Source organism: Oncorhynchus masou, chromosome 29 (genome assembly GCF_036934945.1).
Source record: "Oncorhynchus masou masou isolate Uvic2021 chromosome 29, UVic_Omas_1.1, whole genome shotgun sequence".
NCBI classification, from domain to species: domain Eukaryota; kingdom Metazoa; phylum Chordata; class Actinopteri; order Salmoniformes; family Salmonidae; genus Oncorhynchus; species Oncorhynchus masou.
In genome coordinates this window covers 83,680,980-83,694,146 of record NC_088240.1, presented here as the reverse complement: position 1 = coordinate 83,694,146, position 13,167 = coordinate 83,680,980, and the positions used below count along the sequence as shown (strand labels likewise).

Genomic DNA, 13,167 nt, shown 5'->3' with positions numbered 1-13,167 from the left:
GAGCCATATGGAGCAAGGCAGAGGCTCTGTGCACAAAGGTCGATCTCGCCGTACAACCGCCGCCCCACGAGAAGAGACAATCCCAACATCCTCCCCACCTACAGGACTTTATAGTTGAAGCTCCAATTCAAACTGAACATCCATCCATGTCCTGTCCTCTCATGTCATTGACCGACAAACAAAATGACCCAACACTTTTACACAGAAGCAGGTACAGTTCTCATGGGAAAGTCAGCCCTCAACCCCAAGCATGCCAGATTCCTTCAAAAGGAGAGCCTTGTGCCCATGGCACAGCACTATGGAATCAGAGAGGACAGTCTGCTGGAAGATGTGCACCAATTGCGCCTGCTTTTGGAAAGAAACAAAGAACCGTGCGAAACAGTTAGCAGCACACTGGAGTTTCTGTCCATGCTTTAACCCTCCAAAGACTCCTTGGTGGACATCTATAAACTTGTACACATATCTGTCACACTGCCAGTAACCTCCACGTCATGTGAGCGCAGTTTTTCCTGCATGCTGCGTGCAAAAATCTACATGAGAAACAAAATGGCAAACCCTCGACTCATCAACCTTGCCTGCCTGTCCATACACACAGAAACAACCAAGGCCCTGTATGTCCAGAAGATTATAGACTAACTTGTACTAAACCACAACAACAGACGCGTTGTCCTTCTATAAAACAACACTTGGTGAGTAACTGGTCTTTTAATTGACAGAGCGCCTGTCCGGTGGTGGAAACATGATTCAATGGTGCTGATCTGGATCTGGATGGAACAAGAAGACACAGGCATATTGTCAGCCAGTCAGTCTACAAGTATTTTTTGCAATTTAAATATAATCGCTAAGATTGTGATGATAGCCAGCTCGTTTTACACCATGTGTGTACAGTTGACACGCGCAGGGTAAATGCACTTCTTGTTGTGCCTGCACTTTGGATATTATTAGTTTCGTTTCTGAGTTGTGATAGCCATTTAATCCGAAACATTATTACCAACACACAGTTGTCTGATTATGCATATGGAATAAATGCACTTCCTGTTGTTGTCGCATTTTGGATGTATTGTGTTGTTATTGGTGAAAGACTTCAGCACCGGACAGCACCCATGCAGTGCTTGGTGCTGAAGTCTTGCACCTTTGCACGTGAAAGACGTTTTTGTCATTGCCTTGTGGTTACTTGTATTAGGCTTGTAGCTATTTTGTTTAATATTCTTTGGCCAAATTCAATTAAACTACATTTATATAGAATGTGCTGTGTGCCATATCTGCTTTTATTGAAGAAACGAGAACTTCCTTATAACTCTGAAGTCATGAAAATCGACTATTTTCTGAGCATCCCCCACGTATTGGTCAAGCTCCCCCTTAGCAACGGGAGAGAAAATCCTGGCGCCATGCCTGTCAAAGAGAGATTCAAGTGATCTTGAATCATGTCCTACTGGTACTTAATGAACCACAGGATCATGTCCTACTGGTACTTAATGAACCACAGGATCATGTCCTACTGGTACTTAATGAATCACAGGATCATGTCCTACTGGTACTTAATGAACCACAGGATCGTGATGGCGCCAACAGAGATGGTTGCCTCACTTCGAGTTCTTAGGAAACTATGCAGTATTTTTTTTTATGTATTATTTCTTACACTGTTACTCCAGGAAATCTTAAGTCTTATGACATACAGCCGGGAAGAACTATTGGATATAAGAGCAACACCAACTTACCAACATTACGACTAGGAATACGACTTTCCCAAAGTTGATCCTCTGTTTGGACCACCACCCAGGACAATGGATCGGATCCCTGTAGGTGACCCAAAACAACGCCGCCGCAGAAGGGGCAGACGGAGCGGTCTTCTGGTCAGGCTCCGTAGATGGGCACATTGCTCACCGCTCCTGAGTATACTACTCGCCAATGTCCAGTCTCTTGACAACAAGGCAGACGAAATTCAAGCAAGGGTTGCCTTCCAGAGAGACATCAGAGATTGTAACATTCTCTGTTTCACGGAAACATGGCTCACTTGGGATACGTTATCAGAGTCAGTACAGCCACCAGGTTTCTTCAAACATCGCACCAACATAAACAAACATCTCTCTGGTAAGAAGAAGGGCAGGGGTGTATGCTTTATGATTAACGAGTCATGGTGTGATCATAACAACATACAGGAACTCAAGTCCTTTTGTTCACCTGACCTAGAATTCCTTACAATCAAATGCCGACCGCATTATCTACCAAGAGAATTCTCTTCGATTATAGTTCAGCCGTGTATATCCTCCCCAAGCAGACACCTCAATGGCCTTGAAAGAACTTCATTGGACTCATTCATTGGACTATGTCAACTGGAAACCACATATCCTGAGGCTGCATTTATTGTAGCTGGGTATTTTAACAAGGCTAATCTGAAAACAAGGCTCCTTAAATTTTATCAGCATATCGAATGCGTGACCTGGGCTGGCAAAATTCTGGATCATCGCTACTCTAACTTCCGCGATGCATTCAAAGCTCTCCCTCTCCATCCTTTCAGCAAATCTGACCACGACTCAATTTTGTTGCTCCCAGCCTATAAACTAAAACAGAAAACGCTTGTGCTCAGGTCTGTTCAACGCTGGTCCGACGAAATCTGATTCCACACTTCAAGATTGCTTTTATTATGTGGACTGGGATATGTTCCGGATAGCCTCAGACAACAACATTGATGTATACGCTGATTCGGTGAGCGAGTTTATTAGCAAGTGCATCGGTGATGATGTACCCACGGTGACTATTAAAACCTTCCCCAACCAGAAACCGTGGATTGATGGCAGCATTCACGCAAAACTGCAAGCGCAAACCACTGCTTTTAATCAAGGCAAGGCGACCGGAAACATGACCAAATACAAACAGTGTAGCTATTCCCTCCGCAAGGCAATCAAACAAGCTAAGTGCCAGTTTAGAGACAAAGTGGATTCGCAATTCAATGGCTCAGACAAGAGACATTTGTGGCAGGGTCTATAGTCAATCATGGATGACAAAAAGAAAACCATCCCCGTCGCGGACACCGACGTCTTGCTCCCAGACAAACTAAACAACTTCTTTGCTCGCTTTGAGGACAATACAGTGCCACTGACATGGCCCGCTACCAAAACCTGCATGCTCTCCTTCACCGCAGCCAATGTGAGTAAAACATTTAAACGTGTTAACCCCTGCAAGGCTGCTGGCCCAGATGGTATCCCTATCCGTGTCCTCAGAGCATGCACAGACCAGCTGGCTGGTGTGTTTACGGACATATTCAATCAATCCTTATCCCAGTCTGCTGTTCCCACATGCTTCAAGATGGCCACCATTATTCCTGTTCCCAAGAAAGCGAAGGTAACTGAGCTATATTACTATCGCCCCGTAGCACTCACTTCCGTCATCATGAAGTGCTTTGAGAGACTAGTCAAGAATCATATCACCTCCACCCTACCTGACACCCTAGACCCACTCCAATTTGCTTACCACCCCAATAGATCCACAGACAATGCAATCACACTGCACACTGCCCTAACCCATCTGGACAAGAGGAATACCTATGTAAGAATGCTGTTCACCCTGGGTCTCGACCCCGCCCTGTGCAACTGGGTCCTGGACTTTCTGACGAGCCTCCCCCAGGTGGTTAGGGTAGGAAACAACATCTCCACCCCGCTGATCCTAAACACTTGGTCTCCACAACGGTGCGTTCTCAGCCCTCTCCTGTACTCCCTGTTCACCCATGACTGCGTGGCCATGCACACCTCTGACTCAATCATCAAGTTTGCAGATGACACTACAGTGGTAGGCTTGATTACCAACATGATGAGACAGGTGAGGGCCCTCGGATTGTGGTGTCAGGAAAATAACCTCACACTCAATGTCAACAAAACAAAAGAGATGATTGTGGACATCAGGAAACAGCAGAGGGAGCACGCCCCTATCCACATCGACGGGACAGTAGTGAAGAAGGTGGAAAATTTTAAGTTCCTCGGCATACACATCACGGACAAACTGAATTGGTCCACCCACACAGACAGCGTGGTGAAGAAGGCGCAACAGCGTGGTGCTGCCAACATACTGACTCAAATCTATAGCCACTTTAATAATTACAAATTGGATGTAATAAATGTATCACGAGACACTTTAAACAATGCCACTATATTTAATGTTTACATACCCTACTTTACTCATCTCAAATGTATATACTGTACTCTATTCCATCTACTGCATCTTGCCTATGCCGTTTGGACATCGCCCATCCATATATTTATATGACATATTCTTATTCATTCGCTTACACTTGTGTGCATAAGGTAGTTATTGTGAAATTGTTGGATTACTTGTTAGATATTACTGCACGGTCGGAACTAGAAGCACAAGCCACTAACCATCTCTGTCTTTGTCTCTCTCTCTCTCTCTCTCTCGCTCCCTCTCTCTCTCGCTCATAGGGCATCAGGGGATTCACAGGGCTGAAGGGTGATGTCGGCCTGCCAGGTGATCGCGGTGATGATGTAAGTTGACCTTAGATTAAAGAGTTCAGCACTGTCCACTGCCACCAAAGGGCCAAACCAGGCCCATTGTAATCTCCGTATGGTATAAATTGCCTAGCCTAAGCATAGCTAATATCTGTTTGCTCATTCATACTCCTTCCTTATTGATTCCACAGAACGACCAGCCAGGTCGGGGAGGACTCCAGGGGCCAAAGGGATACCCTGGTCTCACAGGAGAGAATGTAAGTTCCACAACAACATTGAGTTCACAGTAAATATTACAGAACCACAGCTCTGGATACATAGGTAACATATTTTTCAACTTTTATTATGACCTATGCTGTATGAATATGTTAAGTAGTACCTACTAAGTCCCATGAACATCTGCTATCTGACTCATGGCTTCATGTCCTTCCCTACAGGGATCACCAGGCCCAGTGGGCCATCCGGGGGCAGACGTGAGTAACTCTTAAATAATGGAGCAATTGTGGGTGATGGGAAGGAGCCAAAGTCCAACACACGTTTCATCACTGTGTGTGTAATGGGGGAGTGCAGGAATAAGAGTTGAGGAAGGTTGGGACTTGGAGCTCGTAGGGATGGGCGAGTGTAGGGTGGGCTGGTTTGAGGAGGTTGGTCAGAGGTAAAAAGTGACCTCTGTTCCTCAGTCACAGTGGGTGTGTATTAAACTTTGTCATCGTGATTTGTGTCAAACAGGTCAGCAGTCAACTTACACTGAATGACAACTGTGTATATTTCACTCCCGTACATAACAGTCTCACACACACACACACACACACACACACACACACACACACACACACACACACACACACACACACACACACACACACACACACACACACACACACACACACACACACACACACACACACACACACACACACACACACACACACACACACACACACACACACACACACACACACACACAGTGGGGAGAACAAGTATTTGATACACTGCCGATTTTGCAGATTTTCCTACTTACAAAGCATGTAGATGTCTGTAATTTGTATCATAGGTACACTACAACTGTGAGAGACGGAATCTAAAACAAAAATCCAGAAAATCACATTGTATGATTTTTAAGTGATTAAAAAGCATTTGATCACCAACCAACCAGTAAGAATTCCGTCTCTCACAGACCTGTTAGTTTTTCTTTAAGAAGCCCTCCTGTTCTCCACTCATTACCTGTATTAACTGTACCTGTTTGAACTCGTTACCTGTATAAAAGATACCTGTCCACACACTCAATCAAACAGACTCCAACCTCTCCACAATGGCCAAGACCAGAGGGCTGTGTAAGGACATCAGGGATAAAATTGTAGACCTGCACAAGGCTGGGATGGGCAACAGGACAATAGGCAAGCAGCTTGGTGAGAAGGCAACAACTGTTGGCGCAATTATTAGAAAATGGAAGAAGTTCAAGATGAAGGTCAATCACCCTCGGTCTGGGGCTTCATGCAAGATCTCACCTCGTGAGGCATCAATGATCATGAGGAAGGTGAGGGATCAGCCCAGAATGACACAGCAGGACCTGGTCAATGACCTGAAGAGAGCTGGGACCACAGTCTCAAAGAAAACCATTGGTAACACACTACGCCGTCATGGATTAAAATCCTGCAGCGCACGCAAGGTCCCCCTGCTCAAGCCAGCGCATGTCCAGGCCCATCTGAAGTTTGCCAATGGCGATCTGGATGATCCAGAGGAGGAATGGGAGAAGGTCATGTGGTCTGATGAGACAAATATAGAGCTTTTTGGTCTAAACTCCACTCACCGTGTTTGGAGGAAGAAGAATGAGTACAACCCCAAGAACACCATCCCAACCATGAACCATGGAGGTGGAAACATCATTCTTTGGGGATGCTTATCTGCAAAGGGGACAGGACGACTGCACCGTATTGAGGGGAGGATGGATGGGACCATGTATCGCGAGATCTTGGCCAACAACCTCCTTCCCTCAGTAAGAGCATTGAAGACGGTTCTTCCAGCATGACAACGACCCAAAACACACAGCCAGGGCAACTAAGGAGTGGCTCCGTAAGAAGCATCTCAAGGTCCTGGAGTGGCCTAGCCAGTCTCCAGACCTGAACCCAATAGAAAGTCTTTGGAGGGAGCTGAAAGTCCGTATTGCCCAGCTCCAGCCCCAAAACATGAAGGATCTGGAGAAGGTCTGTATGGAGGAGTGGGCCAAAATCCCTGCTACAGTGTGTGCAAACCCGGTCAAGAACTACAGGAAACGTATGATCTCTGTAATTGCAAACAAAGGTTTCTGTACCAAACATTAAGTTCTGCTTTTCTGATGTATCAAATACTTATGTCATGCAATAAAATGCAAATGAATTACTTAAAAGTCATACAATGTGATTTTCTGGATTTTTGTTTTAGATTCCATCTCTCACAGTTGAAGTGTACCTATGATAAAAATGACAGACCTCTACATGGTCTAAACGTAGTAGGAAAACCTGCAAAATCGGCAGTGTATCAAATACTTGTTCTGCCCACTGTATATGGAAATGGACAGTCACAAGATTCTCCTAAATCTCCCTGTAATGCATTTATCTTCCTGTCTCAGGAATGTGAGATCCTGGAGGTCATTCAGAAACTCTGCTGTAAGTATATCGAGTGCTGAAAATTCAGTCATACTGGTTATTTTCCAGATGAACATTGTGCTATGCCGAACATGTTCCTTTAGTGAAACATAAGTTTACTCGACATAGATTTAGAAGATGTATCAGTGAGCCTGAACACAGTCCCAACCTCTACTGTTAGAAATGTACCCTGCACTAGTCATCTAAACATGTCTCCATTAAAGCTGACTAATACACAGTTTGTCTTCCTAGCTAAACAGTTCATTTGAAGCATCATTTATCCTGGGTTGAGTTTGGGACAAACTTTGTGAAAGAGATGCAAACGAACACACGCGCAATCACTTAAACACACACACGCAGGCAGGAAGGCACACACACACTCTTGAACACACTTACTTACGCACACATATGCAGGCACACACACAGACTCAGGGACACACAAATTGTGGCGGCAGCTGTGGATGTAATATAGCTATAAGAACTCTGTAGTTCAGTGCTTGTTGTGTATGTTTGGAATGCAAGTGTTTTTAAAGTTTTTTACAATTGCTAACAAGCATTTACTTATACTTAAAATTATTAACTCTTAAGACAGCAACACCCCTACATCACACAATTAGACAAATAGTAAATTTTCTGCTCAAACCAAAATACAAATACAAACATTAAATACCAACTTTACATTTCAAAATTCAAAAAAAACTTTCTCTACTGCACATACACTAACTCTATCAAAGCACGGCAAACCTGACTCAATACAGTATCTAATCATTCTGTCAAAACACGTCTTCTATCCAAGAGGAATGTATAGTCAATCATAACACAATGACTTTCAAAATACTAACAGTTAATGGCATTACAAAAACTGCATTACTTTTCATGTTTCAGTTCTACCTGCATACATTAGACAATATGAAATCCATTGTTTTTATAATTCAGTTCCCTCTTACTGTAAACTACTCTACATTTTTGGGTTGAGTGTCGATTGCGTGCATTTTTGGCAAAATACTATCTAAAAGTGAATGAGTAATCTTTACCTCATAGAATGTAAAGTAGGAAAAAAATTAAGTGACCTAATTGCTGCAGTAAAAGCTTTATTTGAAACATGAAATTACTGCCAGTGATCAACAACACATCCAACAAACATGACCTTTGGTTCAACAACACCTCCAACATACATGGCCTTTGGTTCAACAACACATCCAACATACATGACCTTTGGTTCAACAACACATCCAATATACATGACCTTTGGTTCAACAACACATCCAACAAACATGACCTTTGGTTCAACAACACCTCCAACATACATGGCCTTTGGTTCAACAACACATCCAACATACATGACCTTTGGTTCAACAACACATCCAACATACATGACTTTTGGTTCAACAACACATCCAACATACATGACCTTTGGTTCAACAACACATCCAACATACATGACTTTTGGTTCAACAACACATCCAACATACATGGCCTTTGGTTCAACAACACATCCAACATACATGACCTTTGGTTCAACATAACGTCCAACACACATGGCCTTTGGTTCAACAACACATCCAACATACATGACCTTTGGTTCAACAACACATCCAACATACATGGCCTTTGGTTCAACAACACATCCAACATACATGACCTTTGGTTCAACAACACATCCAACATACATGACCTTTGGTTCAACAACACATCCAACATACATGACCTTTGGTTCAACAACACATCCAACATACATGACCTTTGGTTCAACAACACATCCAACAAACATGGCCTTTGGTTCAACAACACATCCAACATACATGGCCTGTATTCAACAACACCTCCAATATACATGACCTTTGGTTCAACAACACATCCAACATACATGACCTTTGGTTCAACAACACATCCAACATACATGACCTTTGGTTCAACAACAGATCCAACAAACATGGCCTTTGGTTCAACAACACATCCAACACACATGACCTTTGGTTCAACAACACATCCAATATACATGACCTTTGGTTCAACAACACATCCAACATACATGGCCTTTGGTTCAACAACACATCCAACATACATGACCTTTGGTTCAACAACACATCCAACATACATGACCTTTGGTTCAACAACACATCCAACATACATGACTTTTGGTTCAACAACACATCCAACATACATGGCCTTTGGTTCAACAACACATCCAACATACATGACCTTTGGTTCAACATAACGTCCAACACACATGGCCTTTGGTTCAACAACACATCCAACATACATGACTTTTGGTTCAACAACACATCCAACATACATGGCCTTTGGTTCAACAACACATCCAACATACATGGCCTTTGGTTCAACATAACATCCAACACACATGGCCTTTGGTTCAACAACACATCCAATATACATGACCTTTGGTTCAACAACACATCCAACATACATGACCTTTGGTTCAACAACACATCCAACATACATGGCCTGTATTCAACAACACATCCAACATACATGACCTTTGGTTCAACAACACATCCAACATACATGACCTTTGGTTCAACAACACATCCAACATACATGGCCTTTGGTTCAACAACACATCCAACATACATGACCTTTGGTTCAACATAACGTCCAACACACATGGCCTTTGGTTCAACAACACATCCAACATACATGACCTTTGGTTCAACAACACATCCAACATACATGGCCTTTGGTTCAACAACACATCCAACATACATGGCCTTTGGTTCAACAACACATCCAACATACATGACCTTTGGTTCAACAACACATCCAACATACATGGCCTTTGGTTCAACAACACATCCAACATACATGGCCTTTGGTTCAACAACACATCCAACATACATGGCCTTTGGTTCAACAACACATCCAACATACATCGCCTTTGGTTCCAAATGTGTAAAAAATACAACACAATTACAGTAAAAAAGGCACAGAAGGGAAAAACAGTAAAATGTCCAGTCCTGTTCTAATCTATACCATCTTCAGCATATGGCCACGTGTTCTCGTCCACATCACATCTTATGTCATCTCTCGCTATGCACCTGGATAGAAACGCTTGTCATGCCTCATCCACCCCTGGCAGTCTTCAGCTGAGATGTCTCTGCACCTGGATAGAAACGCTTGTCATGCCTCATCCACCCCTGGCAGTCTTCAGCTGAGTTGTCTCTGCACCTGGATAGAAACGCTTGTCATGCCTCATCCACCCCTGGCAGTCTTCAGCTGAGATGTCTCTGCACCTGGATAGAAACGCTTGTCATGCCTCATCCAACCCTGGCAGTCTTCAGCTGAGATGTCTCTGCACCTGGATAGAAATGCTTGTTATGCCTCATCCACCCCTGGCAGTCTTCAGCTGAGATGTCTCTGCACCTGGATAGAAATGCTTGTTATGCCTCATCCACCCCTGGCAGTCTTCAGCTGAGATGTCTCTGCACCTGGATAGAAACGCTTGTCATGCCTCATCCACCCCTGGTAGTCTTCAGCTGAGATGTCTCTGCACCTGGATAGAAACGCTTGTCATGCCTCATCCACCCCTGACAGTCTTCAGCTGGGATGTCTCTGCACCTTGGATAGTAACGCTTGGCCTGCCTTATCCACCCCTGGCAGTCTTCAGCTGAGATGTCTCTGCACCTTGGATAGTAGCGCTTGGCCTGCCTTATCCACCCCTGGCAGTCTTCAGCTGAGATGTCTCTGCAGCCAGCATCCATTGCATCCAGGAGGGACATTTGGTCATTTCAATTTGTAATATTTTTATTTAACCTTTATTTAACTAGGCAAGTCGGTTAAGAACAAATTCTTATTTACAGTGACGGCCAACCAAAAGGCCTCCTGCGGGGACGGGGGCTGGGATTAAAAAAAGAAAAAGAAAATATAAATATAGGAAAAAACACATCACGACAAGAGACACAACACAACACTACATAAAGAGAGCCCTAAGACAACAACATAGCAAGGCAGCAACACATGAAAACACAGCATGGTAACAACAAAACATGACAACACAACATGGTAGCAGCACAAAACATGGTACAAATGTTATTGGGCACAGACAACAGCACAAAGGGCAAGGAGGTAGAGACAACAATACATCACGCAAAGCAGCCACAAACTGTCAGTAAGAGTGTCCATGATTGAGTCTTTGAATGAAGAGATTGAGATAAAACTGTCCCATTTGAGTGTTTGTTGCAGCTCGTTCCAGTCGCCAGCTGCAGGGAACTGAAAAGACGAGGGACCCAGGGATGTGTGTGCTTTGGGGACCTTTAACAGAATGTGACTGTCAGAACGGGGGTTGTATGATAGAGGAAACCAAGTCTAGATTGAACTTTAGTCTGCTGCTTTGATATGTGCTGAGAGAAGGACAATGTACTGTCTAGCCATACTCCCACGTACTTGTATGAGGTGACTACCTTAAGCTCTAAACCCTCAGAGGTAATAATCAGACCTGTGGGGAGACGGGCATTCTTCTTACCAAACCACATTACCTTTGTTTGGAGGTGTTCAGAACCAGGTTAATGTTGGAGAAATCTCGTTGGACACTAAGAAAGCTTTGTTGTAGAGCATTTAACACAAAATCCGGGGAGGGGCCAGCGGTGTATACGACTGTATCATCTGCATATAAATGGATGAGAGAGCTTCCTACTGCTTGAGCTATGTTGTTGATGTAAATTGAGAAGAGCGTGGGGCCTAGGATTGAGCCTTGGGGTACTTTCTTGGTGACAGACAGTGGCTGAGACAGCAGATTTTCTGACTTTATACACTGCACTCTTTAAGAGAGATAGTTAGCAAACCAGGCCAAACACCCCTCAGAGACCCCAATACTCCAAAGAATGGAATGGTCTACCATATCAAAGCTTTGGCCAAGTCAATAAAAATAGCAGTACAACATTGCTTAGAATCAAGGGAAATGGTGGCATCATTGAGGACCTTTAATGTTACAGTGATACATCCATGACCTGAGCAGAAACCAGATTGCATACCATAGAGAATACTATAGACATCAAGAAAGTCAGTCAGGTGATTATTGACAAGTTTTTCCAACACTTTTGATAAACAGGGCAAAATAGAAATAGGCCTATAACAGTTAGGATCAGCTTGATCTCCCCCTTTAAATAAAGAACAAACCGTGGCTGCCTTCCAAGCAAGGGGATCCTCCCCAGAAAGGTTAAAAAGGTTGGAGATAGGCCTGGCGATGATAGGGGTAGAAACCTTAAATAAGAAAGGGTCTAAACCATCTGACCTAGGTGTTTTTTTGAGGTCAAGTTTCAGGAGCTTCTTTAGCACCTTGGACTCAGTGACTGCCTGCAGGGAGAAACTTTGTTGCAGGGCAGAGGAAAAATAGGGAGAAGCATTGGGGATAGTCACATTAGAAGGGGTGGGAGATGAGGAAATGTTGGACGGGCAAGGAGGCGTGGCTGAGTCAAATAGGAATCCCGACCTAACGAAGTGGTGATTAAAGAGCTCAGCCATGTGCTTCTTGTCAGTAACAACCACATCATCATCTTTAAGGAACATGGGCAGCTGTGAGGAGGAGGGTTTATTCTCCAGGTCTTTAACCGTTCTCCAGAACTTCTTGGGGCTAGACCCACCGAGAGAGAACTGCTCCTTAAAGTAACTAACATTGGCCTTCCGGATAGCCTGAGTGCACTTATTTCTCATTTGCTTGAATGAGTATGTGTGTTCCGAGCCGTTCGCCAAATGCAATTATTGAGGTGGAGTAACTCTGCAAGATCACGGTCATGTGGTCGTTGATCATACACTTTCCACCTCCAGGCAGAAAATAATTGCTCAGTTTTTCCTCCCTCCTGTTCCCTTTCTGCTTCTGGCACCAGTTGTTTGTGGAGGTAATCTAAAAACAGAAGAAGGCGCTCAGTGTTGTAGGGACCAATCTGGCATTTCTGCAGTACTGAACCAGAGAGATTGCAGGACACATTGTGATATTTGCTCCTCTCTGACCCGGGACATCAACGGTGGCCCTTTTCCCGATGACCTTTCATCCCCACAGATGTGTTTTTCCCAGGTTAAACCCTGTCTCGTCTACATAAATTACGTTCATTTCTGGCATACTGTGTGCA

At 43.9% G+C, this 13,167-nt stretch overlaps 1 pseudogene; it reads left to right on the top strand.

Moving 5' to 3' along the window:
* LOC135519790 (collagen alpha-1(VI) chain-like) overlaps positions 1–13,167 on the top strand; it is a 48,950-nt pseudogene that overhangs the window by 24,909 nt on the left and 10,874 nt on the right.